Source organism: Dermacentor silvarum, unplaced genomic scaffold (assembly GCF_013339745.2).
Source record: "Dermacentor silvarum isolate Dsil-2018 unplaced genomic scaffold, BIME_Dsil_1.4 Seq144, whole genome shotgun sequence".
Classification (NCBI taxonomy): Eukaryota; Metazoa; Arthropoda; class Arachnida; order Ixodida; family Ixodidae; genus Dermacentor; species Dermacentor silvarum.
The window spans coordinates 32,721-43,019 of record NW_023605743.1 but is presented as its reverse complement, the minus strand read 5'-3'; positions in this window follow the sequence as shown (position 1 = coordinate 43,019).

The window sequence follows — 10,299 nt, the reverse complement described above, 5'->3', positions numbered from 1 at the left end:
GTTCGAAGCAGTTCACACTCTTATTGGTTTTTAATTTTGGCATACTTGACAGTCTCTACATATCTTTAGCAAGCACTATATTTGTTTAGGCCACATGATATTTGCCATAATAGTACCTTGTGGAAAAGGAAGACGGCAACTCTTGGGCAATTTGCTGCCTATCCTAACTCAGACCTTTTGTGAAAAGAGGTCGTCGCTGACGGATGTTGCTTATGCGGAAGGGGCCTTCGAATTTTCCGAATTATCGGGCAATCGTAAAAAAAATTTGAAAATGGTTTCATGGAGTGTCGACCTAATGTAAAATTTTGTCAGACAAAAAACAGTGCGTGCATACTTCCCAGCTGGGCTCAAAAAAAAAAAAAAATCAGGCATGCTAACCAAGTTTGTGCCTTTGCTTAGCCAAAATGAATATGTATATATGGCTTAAATATTTTATTCTTCCACTTTAGTTGTTCCATGCTTCACAGTAGCCTTCTGCGTTTATTATTAACCATCATTACGCCGGCACACATTTGTTAAATCAAATCAGTTTTTTTTTTCATAAAGAAATGGAGGGAGGCCTGAACAAAAAGTGAAAACTAGTTCACTTGACAAAGGCTCCGGCCTATGCTTATGTGCAGTTATATAAGGGTAAGCAAAGTGAACTTAACAGGGCTGTTGCTGACACAAAGTTTTTATTTGCAAGAAGTACAGCAAGCCATTGTTTCATGCACTTCAACTCATGTGCAACGGCTCAACTTCAGCTGCTTGGCCCTCTGCCGCTTTCCTGCCTTCTCACATGCAGTTAATTCCTTTCACATAAAAATGCAGACGTGTGACAATGTAAAAACTAATTATTTTAGCTGTGGGGCTAAGAGCGTGCACATTGCATGCAGCCAACTTCGAGGGAAAGCTTACTCTTAGCAACTTCCAGCATATCCATAACGCTGTCAGAGTGTAGCTCACTCTGAGAGAAGCATTCTGTGAAAATATCCTCTGAAATTTTCACAAAGCCGTACAGCTTACTGGAGAGATAAAGGAGGCCTCCTCGGCCCAGAAGTTTGTTAGCCGGGCAAATTGAAAACTTTCGCCTGGTGGCGTCATAGTGAGCAGCTTTATGCATTCTTGGCATTTTGTGTTGGAATTGACAATACACTTCCGCGCAACATAGCCCACAATGTGGTAAGTGAGCCTCGAGTCGCTTCTGGCCACGTTGTCACCTTTACTTGGGAGTGTGGAGAGTTGCGTGCATGCGCTACTCTCGATGGAGGAGAGACACGACTGGCGGCACAGCAAACGAGGATTTAATATGTACAGGGACGGTGAACACACGCGACACACAACACTAAAACCACAACTAAACAACTAAAGGCACGCAAAACTAGACATAACTCAGCGAAAAAGCTTACTTAAAAGAACTTCCAAATCTCTAAATATAACACTACTAGAAAACGACTATCTCATTTCCGGAGCCTAGCTCCGCCTTAAAGTCTCTCGGTCAGTCTTAGCTTTTCTCGCCAAAGTCTGGCCACCTTGGCCCCGGCCTAACTGCGTCGTAAATCGGAAACGGGATCGTCTCTTACAGATCGTCGTCTTGAAGTTCTCTTCGCGTCCGTGTCGGGCTCGTCCGAAGCGTTGAGTACACTGTATCGGAGCGTCGGAGCAGACGTCCGTAGCCTTCGCACTGCGAGCGGGTGCGCGCCGCCATCAACGAAACTCCGCACAGCCGTGCAATTATGCTGCGTTTTACAGTTTTGCGGCGTCGAAGAGCCACTTGGATGGCGAATCTTATCATAAGCTGCGACAACGGCAATTGTTATGTTCTCAACATCTTGCTCGAGAAAGTTTTCATTTTTTTTTTTTTTTTTCAGGCGAGGGTCGGTTTGTTGTTTGTGTGAAGAGAACGCGATACTGTTAACAGTGAACCACAAATATCCATTGGATGTACCACAAAAGACCAAATATCGAAGACATTTAACGACGTCCAGTTTACATCTATAGTACGTTCAACTAGTACGTGGCAGTCAAGGGTCATCCAGAGGACGTCGAATGTCCTTATGATTTGGACATCTCTTGCACATTCAAAGCTCTCGTGCATTGATCGTACATTGTGCGTTATGAGTCGATGCACGCACTATGCCGCAGAAATACAAGCAAATTGTCTCTAATGCCTAACAATGGGAAGCTAGGAGAGCAAAAGTATTTAATTAATTATTTTGCAATTTAGCACGACCTTTGCACGCACTGCTGGAGATCTAGTAACGTTGCTGCCAGACACCGCGCGCAAAAGCCAATACTTTCGCCATTTTTTCGCTATGCTTTCGGTCTCGGTTACGTCATTTTCTTTCTCATACAAAGATGCTTTATTTTTCAGTTATATCTATCAGTACACTGTTGAAAATACGTAACCTTGAACTTGCTGATGTATTACGACAGTTTATAAAGAAAAAAGAAGCTTGAACTCGCAATAGCTTTGACTTCGCATCGCCACTGACATCAATTCAGCAACACCACTGATCTGTACTATAGGGGGCAAATTATAGTGGAGATCAGTGAGCAACACGCGCCTCGATGCAAGTGCGCAGCAATGTTCCGGGCGCGAGCAGCGTGTGCTTTATTTGTGTCTTTTCGACTTTTGTGTGGTTGACCATGGCCCAAGTACGTATATACTAGGCAGAACTGTACGGTTGCGTGCTGAAATTTAGAGCTGTGCTTCTGACTGCTATTTGTGGTACGTTTGTTCGCCTTGCGGAGCGCATACGGGAATGTTCTGGAGGCAATGTTTTGATGGTTAATTTTCGCACATGTTTGTATCGCTTGGTTTCCGGCGTTCCTCTTCAAGTTTCGGGGGTATTTCTCATTTGCAATGCCTATATCTAAGTCCCTGGCAGCATTATGTTATTGGCACTTTTGTGATCTGAGAAGCTGCCTGAATAAGTTGCCTATCAAGATGAACATTCCATCTCTGGATTCTGCTTGCGTGGAATTTATTTTACCATATATTTTTCAATGCAGCTAGAAAGTACTGGCTTTCTATCTTGAATCCGGTGGCCCCAGAAGCAGGTGCGGGCAAGCAGGCCATGCACTTTTGGTCATTAATTAGTATGTGATACTACCTCTTATTAATCAGTTTTATTTTTTTAATTATAATTGTGGCACCGTGCCTACTAGTCATTTTGTGCCTACTCGTTACTTGTATTGTAATGAAGTTTCATTTTTAAGAATCTGTTTTTGATTACGTTTTTTTTTTTAGATCCGCGTTTAACCTGTTTGTGTACAGCGAGAACATGTAATGAATAATTTCATACATGTGCGTGGCTGGGGGCCGATCATTTTTGTAATAAAGCTTTATCAGTTGTATAAATAAAAAAGTAACATTGGTATGACATTGTGAGTTTCACTGGTGTGCTTTACCTAGTGCTTACTGAACTCACTATTTTTCATTTATCCATTGCAGGATTTGTAATGATGCATAATGATCAAAATGCGGTTTTACGGTTTTGTTAGCACAGTTTTCGCATTTTGATTAGCGCTAGAACTATATATAAAAGTTGACAGTCACTTTAGCGAACACTGAAGAGGATGAAGGCACGCACTGCCTCACGCACGCCTGCGCACTCACGAAGCATTAATTAAATTATTTGTCATTTTCATTCGCATGCGTTGTTACTTCTATTGTTTTCTCCTACCAAAGTTGTGGGCTCGAGTGCATTAATTACCTGTGCCTTAATTAACTTTTTCGTAATTAACACCAATGGTTGCGGGCTCTACTCCCACCAAAGGTCGAGGGTTTGAGTGCCTTAATTGCATCTTAATTAACTTTGTCTTAATTAACACCAATATTCGTGGGTTCGGCTTCCACCAAAGGTCGAGAGTTCGAGTGCCTTAACTCTGCCGTAACTAACTTGCCTTAAGTAACTTCGCTCTAATGAACACCCAAGGTAGTGGGTTCGACTTTACCTTCACCATGTCAATTGGAATCCAATTTGGAGATCTCCAATTTGGAGATGTGGCTGGTTCGCCCATATCTCCAAGTGGTTTCGACTCCCAACAAAGGCCGTGGGTTAGAGTGCCTCAATTAACTCTATCTTAATGAACTATGCCGTAATTCGCTTCGACCTAATTAGCACCAAAGGTCGAAGGTTCAATCCCCAATTTTGGTGCCATTGAATTTTGGTGCTGCAACGCTGGACATCGGATTTTTTTACCATTGAGCCATCTAAGGATTTCACTTTAATAAGTGTTGCAATTTATATTTTCACATTCACACGTTTACACGTTAACAAAACATTTCAAGCAAAGTCACCAGCTACATGCCGACAATGGGGGTAACTGTGCCATTAGTGTGCCTCAGCAGATGTACCATCGAGGACAAATGAAATGCGAACAGCGGAGTGTGTGGCCGAAGCATAACTAAAGGTATACTGTGCATGTCGTCGGCCAGTCGTTGTGCATGTGCGTGGGGATGTAGTTCTCGAGGAAAAGTGCAGCGCTGCTCGCCCTATTGCGATAAACGTCACCCGTATTTTGGCCAAAAGTTGTTTTCTCATCTCTCCTCGGCAGTGCCATACCCACCTGGCAGTATAGTGTTATGGTGACTAGCACCATCGCTACATCTGTAGTGTGATATAGGTGGCATGCACCCAGCTTGCTAATGTGCATTGCTTTGCTTTTGTTACCACCATCAAAGCTGCCAGTGTCTAGTCGTAATTTGAAAAACACGAAAAATGTATTGCATTGGATGCGCACCAACAGTGCTAGCCACTTTAAAAGTAATCACAGATAGGAATGGCACTGCAATGGCGGGGTGAGAATACAAGCTTCCAACAAAATACAGCTAGTGACATGATACGCACTAGGACAAGCAGCCCCGCAATCCGCATCGAAACCACATGCATGTGTACAATGATCGCTGGCGACGCCGCACACTGTGCTTTTAGTTACGTTTTGGCCACACACTCTGCTGTTCGCATTTCATTTGTATTCAATAGTACATCTGCTGTGGCACTCGCAGGTATACAGCTCATTGTAGCGTTAGCAGCAAAGATCCACTAGATGTTCTATAGACCTCCTGCATCCCCAAAAAGAACATCTATTAGAGGTTACTTATGTCCAGCTGCGACATCCTTTCAACGTTACAGCAACGTGATCTGGATGGGATTTAGATTATCCATGGTACGTATTTGTAATGTTGTTTGGAGAAATATAGATATCTATAGGATGTGTGCAATGTCTCAAACATGATGTTCTATGGACATCTATGGTACATTAATGGTTCACTGGGTTGCTTGTACTATGTTTGCAGTAAAGCGCTACAGCGAACTTCAGGAAGTTTGCGTTGAGGTTGTTACTGCCATCGTGATAACGTTCAGCGTATGCGTGCTGCAGCAAGCAGTTTCATGTGATAGCCGGCGTGGTAATGCAGTTTATGATGCAAATGTCGCCGCGGTACTCAAGCTTTCCTTCATTAAAGCTGTTATATAGGATACATGCGGCGCACAACGTGGAACTACCGAGTATGGTACAAAAATCGATCGTTACATCGGAGTTTCAGGTACTCCCGGGTAACGTCGGTAAATCGTTCTATGTAAGCACAACATGTACGCGCCAGCATGCAAAATAACTGTGGGGTGGCATAGCGGTACGCCTTCCTTGCGACCTGGACACGCTATCCGTGTAACTAGTGCAAATTAGTAGGTGCTCATTTAAAAATGCGTAGTTATCAAAGCAATTGTATCTCTTATCGGTGTCTGAAGGAATTTGGCAGTTCAGAGGCGAACACAGTTCTTGGCACTTAAAGTACAGGATACGTCAATTATAGAATAACATGAAAATTAATTAGATTCATAATGCAGTAGATGAGTTAACATTAATTACGCAAAAAACATTTGTTTTATTTCATTAGTTTACACAGCAGCCATAAGCGACATGTTCGTTGACAGCAGGGAGTAATCAATCATGGTCAGGCCACGCAGCACAAGCCATACCTGTACATGGTGTGCAAATGTGTTTTTATTGTAGTAAGCAGATCTTTCGGTTTCTCATTTATCGTATTGTTCTCTACGAGAGAAACAATGCGCCAACTACTGGAATAACTACATCTAAGCGAAGCAACAGTCACGTTGCGCAAATCTTGAATGCAAAATAGATAACAGGAACGCAAAAGTAGCGAGAAAGGTTCGCCACAGATTCGTAGTGCATGCTCGCGATAAAGTGCAAAGCTTGATTTTAGGTTCGCTTGCTCTCTGGACTGAAAAGAGCGTACAGAGTTTGCGCCTTCGCCGAACGAAAATGTGTTAAGGCAACAACAATGAGAAAGTGCGCGCCGGCTGCGCATTTATCCGCATGTACAGCGGCAACAGCTGATCGAGCAAGTCGGTGCGCTGCTGCGGGCCATGTTAAATGTACCAAACTGAGCAGGTTGTAATATTTCGGCAATCCTGGCGAGGCCAGCGTGACGTATCCAACTTCGCCGGCCGCTGTCTCGCACGCTCGAAACACCGGACTATCTATCCGCGCCTTCACAGTGAATCAAATCAGCAGAAACGTGCTTGTACTTTTCCGACAATCCGACAGTGCACGAGTACTTCGGTTCCACGACCAATGGGTTCAAGAATACATTGGTGATTTTCATCAGAATCTCGTGCGGGTCCGCTGTCACGCCAGATGTTTGCACACACCGTGCGACCATTTCAGCCTCATTACCCACTGTGCCTCTCTCAGATCGGCTAAAATGATTTGGTCGGCGTAAGCTACTCGCTTTCCCTCCACAAAACAGCGCAAACCGGCATCACACTGCACGAAAATCATCAAACTACTGTGTACTGTACATCAAACACAGCGGTTGCGGCGACGCGGCGACCTCCGTATAACCGCCATGTTGCACAGAGTAGCCAGACGCGGCCAATTTTCGCAGCGCCCCCTGCAGTTCATTTGAGTTGCGAATATGGCGTGGATTTGGACAGTACCGTGTGTGGAAAGTTTTTAAATAATAGTTGAAAAAAATATGCTTGTTATATATGCAGTTCTATGTAACCTTCATTCGGACACGTACAAACCGCAGGTTTACGCAATGGACCGGTCCTTCTCAGAGTAAAGGAAATTGGCTGTATTGAAATTGTGGGTTCTTGGTGTCTCACAGGAGACCAACCACCGCGGGTTCGAGCTTAGCGAGCCACAGGGCCGCGTCAGCCGTCGCCTCCAGCACCGCTCGCGCGCGAGCTCAGAGGCCGCAAGGGGCTACCGAGCGACGCACGCAAAAGCACAGTAAGGCCCTGAGTTGACGGAAACCATTTAATGAAACCGTCGGCACCAGCACTGCACAAACGCCCGCGCGGCGGGGAGCCAAAGGGGTCCCACGCCAGGGCGAAAATACAATAACAGGCGCCTATAGCACGTCGCGGCGAGAGCACAGGCTCAAGCTGGGACACGCCGCTAGGAAAAGTCCCGGCGGCTATGCTACTTGCTCTGGCGATAACCAATGGGTCAACTCGCGAGAGCACGGGCAATATCCTTCGGCTTAGGCTTTCGGCAAGTGCGGCTCGGCGGGGTACGACCTCGCGCGAGCACTAATGGCACCGCTCGTCGGCTTAGCGTCGGGAAAGGATCAGCACAAAGTACGCGCTCCCCGCACGGGCAAAGGCACCGTGCGCGAGCTCCAGTCCTAGTCACAAAGGTGTCGGCGGACGCGAGGAAAGCATGAACGTACCGTGCGCTGGTCCCGGAGAGAAGTCCCGAGGCACGCTCCGCCGCTAGCAGCCGAAAACCGGCCGCGTAGTGACGTCAGCGCCCCGCCCTCACCGCTAGAGTGTACTAGACTATGGTCGAGTGGGCCGAACGGCGCTCTGCCGGTGAGGCGCCGCGTGTGGAAAAATAGTGCGAGGGCGCTGCGAGCGAACTGGATTGGGGTGGAGACGCGCTCCGCGGCATATTCAACGTACTTTCGCTGCGGGCGCCGAGGCCGATTGCGCATAGTACGCTCTTAAATTAGCGCTTTATTTCAACTGCAACTTTATGTTTACACCATTTTGCCAAAAATATATTTGAGGCAGAGATTATACAACGCGACGTCTTCAATTTTGCTGTCGTTGTCAAGCGCGTCGTCTGCTAGCGAGCGCGCGTTCGCTACGCGGACGCTGGCGCACGCCCAGTTTTTCTCGCAGAACCTCTGTGCAGTACATTTTTTTAATGGTTTAGTTGCTTCGGTGCGCCCATGACTCTTGACGACCGGTACCAAATGTAGCTTTAGCCAGGTGAACTGCTGTTTTTACCACTGTCCTCTAAAAGTAACTGGTATTTCCGCACCATGAAGGCTACGTAAGAAAATTTTGTTACTGATATCGTGTCATTTTACACGCGCTTCTTGTTGGTGGATATTGATCAGGGACAATGATCGAAGAAAACAATATTAGAGTGAAATAAACCAGGTTTATTAACTGCGTGGCGCAAAGAATGACCAATGTATTTCTACGCAATTAAATCAAAAGGTATATATATATATATATATATATATATATATATATATATATATACATATATATATATATAAGGGAAAAATAACAAATATTCGAAATGCAACAATTGAAAAAGTGAGAACTCCCGACCGGGAATAAGCGCACGTGTTTGCAGTAACAAACACACTTATTAGTGAATACTCGTAATAAAACTCTCATTCACAGAAATAATATTCAAAGCAGGCAAAACTGTATATATATATATACAGGGTGTTTCAGCGAACACTTTCCAAAATTCTGAAAGGTTGCCTGTGGCGGAGAAGCACAATTCTAGTTCATGAGCTGGTCTACTCGAAGAGGCGGACATTACTTGCACAAAAAATTGAAATGCATAACCGACTAATTACCAAAAATTTACTAATTAAGTTTTTAACTAATTACCTGATGGCCCATATTGCAATTTACAAATTCTAGCCGTGGAATTCGCAAGGCGGATCCCCTTCGAACGAATTCTCAGAATGGCACCAGTTTCGATATATTAATTCCCGAACTTTTCGGAGAAATGTATTGGCGTTCCAGTTAAGTTCTGAACAAAACGTCGATTTACGCATTGATGCACAAAACTAACTGGAACGCCAATGCATTTCTCCGCAAAGTTTGGGAATTAATATCTTGAAACTGGTGTTATCCTGATAATTAATTCCAAGTGGATCCGCTTTGCGAACTCCACGGCTACAATTTGTAAATTGCAATATCAGGTAATTAGTTAAAAACTGAATTAATAAAATTTTGGTAATTAGTCGATTATGCATTTCAATGTTTTGTGCAAGTAATGTCCACCTCTTCCAGTAGACCAGCTCATTAACTAGAATCGGGCTATCTGCCACAGGCAACCCTAATAAATTTTGAAAGTGTTCGCTGAAACACCCTGTATATATATGCATGCGTGCGTGTGTGTGTGTGTGCGTTCGTGTGTTTGTGTGTGTTTGTGCGTGTGCAAGTGTTATTATTATACTGTACGACGCGGAATAGTCATTTCCGTTCGAATGTAACGCACAACAGCACTATTGAAATCTCAAAGGTGAGTGACTGCATGCAAGTGAGAACTGTTATTCCGAATAATTTTGCTGCCAGATAGTCGTGGCTGTTGCACAGAGGCGCAGTTCCTGAGAGAATTAACGGACGGGTGTCAATAAGTCCTGCTTAACAAGTTCCTAGCTCTCATTCAATACAAACGCCCCGTTTTGGGTCAGCCTGTAAATCTGCTAACTTGATTCATACAAGAATTTTTGACAGTCTCATCATGTTTGCAGTCCATTAAAACTGAGTGCCCCATGTGGTACCACACTTATCTTCTTCAATGAACGCAACAGATCTGCACATATATATCTCTACGTGTATGCGAGACATGCCGTTTCCTTTAATTGTTTCATTATGGTCGTTATGACAGTGCACCGGATAACTGAACGCTACAGAGTTGAGCGGTCATACATTTGGGAACGGCATTACATTTACGCATGAAGTATAGGATAAGCGTAACATGTGTTTCTCGGAAATCAGACTCGAGAATAATTTATGTTGTTTACACCCCCAGAAATAAGCCGAAGAACGCAGCCACCTGCTTTTATATATATATATATATATATATATATATATATATATATATATATATATATATATATATATATAAGCAAATTATTGGGTTTTACGTGGCATAACCACGATATGATATGAGGCACCCGGTTTAGTTTTTGCCACCTGCATGGCGTTCTTTAACGCGCACCTAAATAGAAGTACACGAGTCTTTTCCATTTTGTTCCCATCGAATTCCGCGACCTGGATTGAACCCGCGAGCTCCAGAATTAGC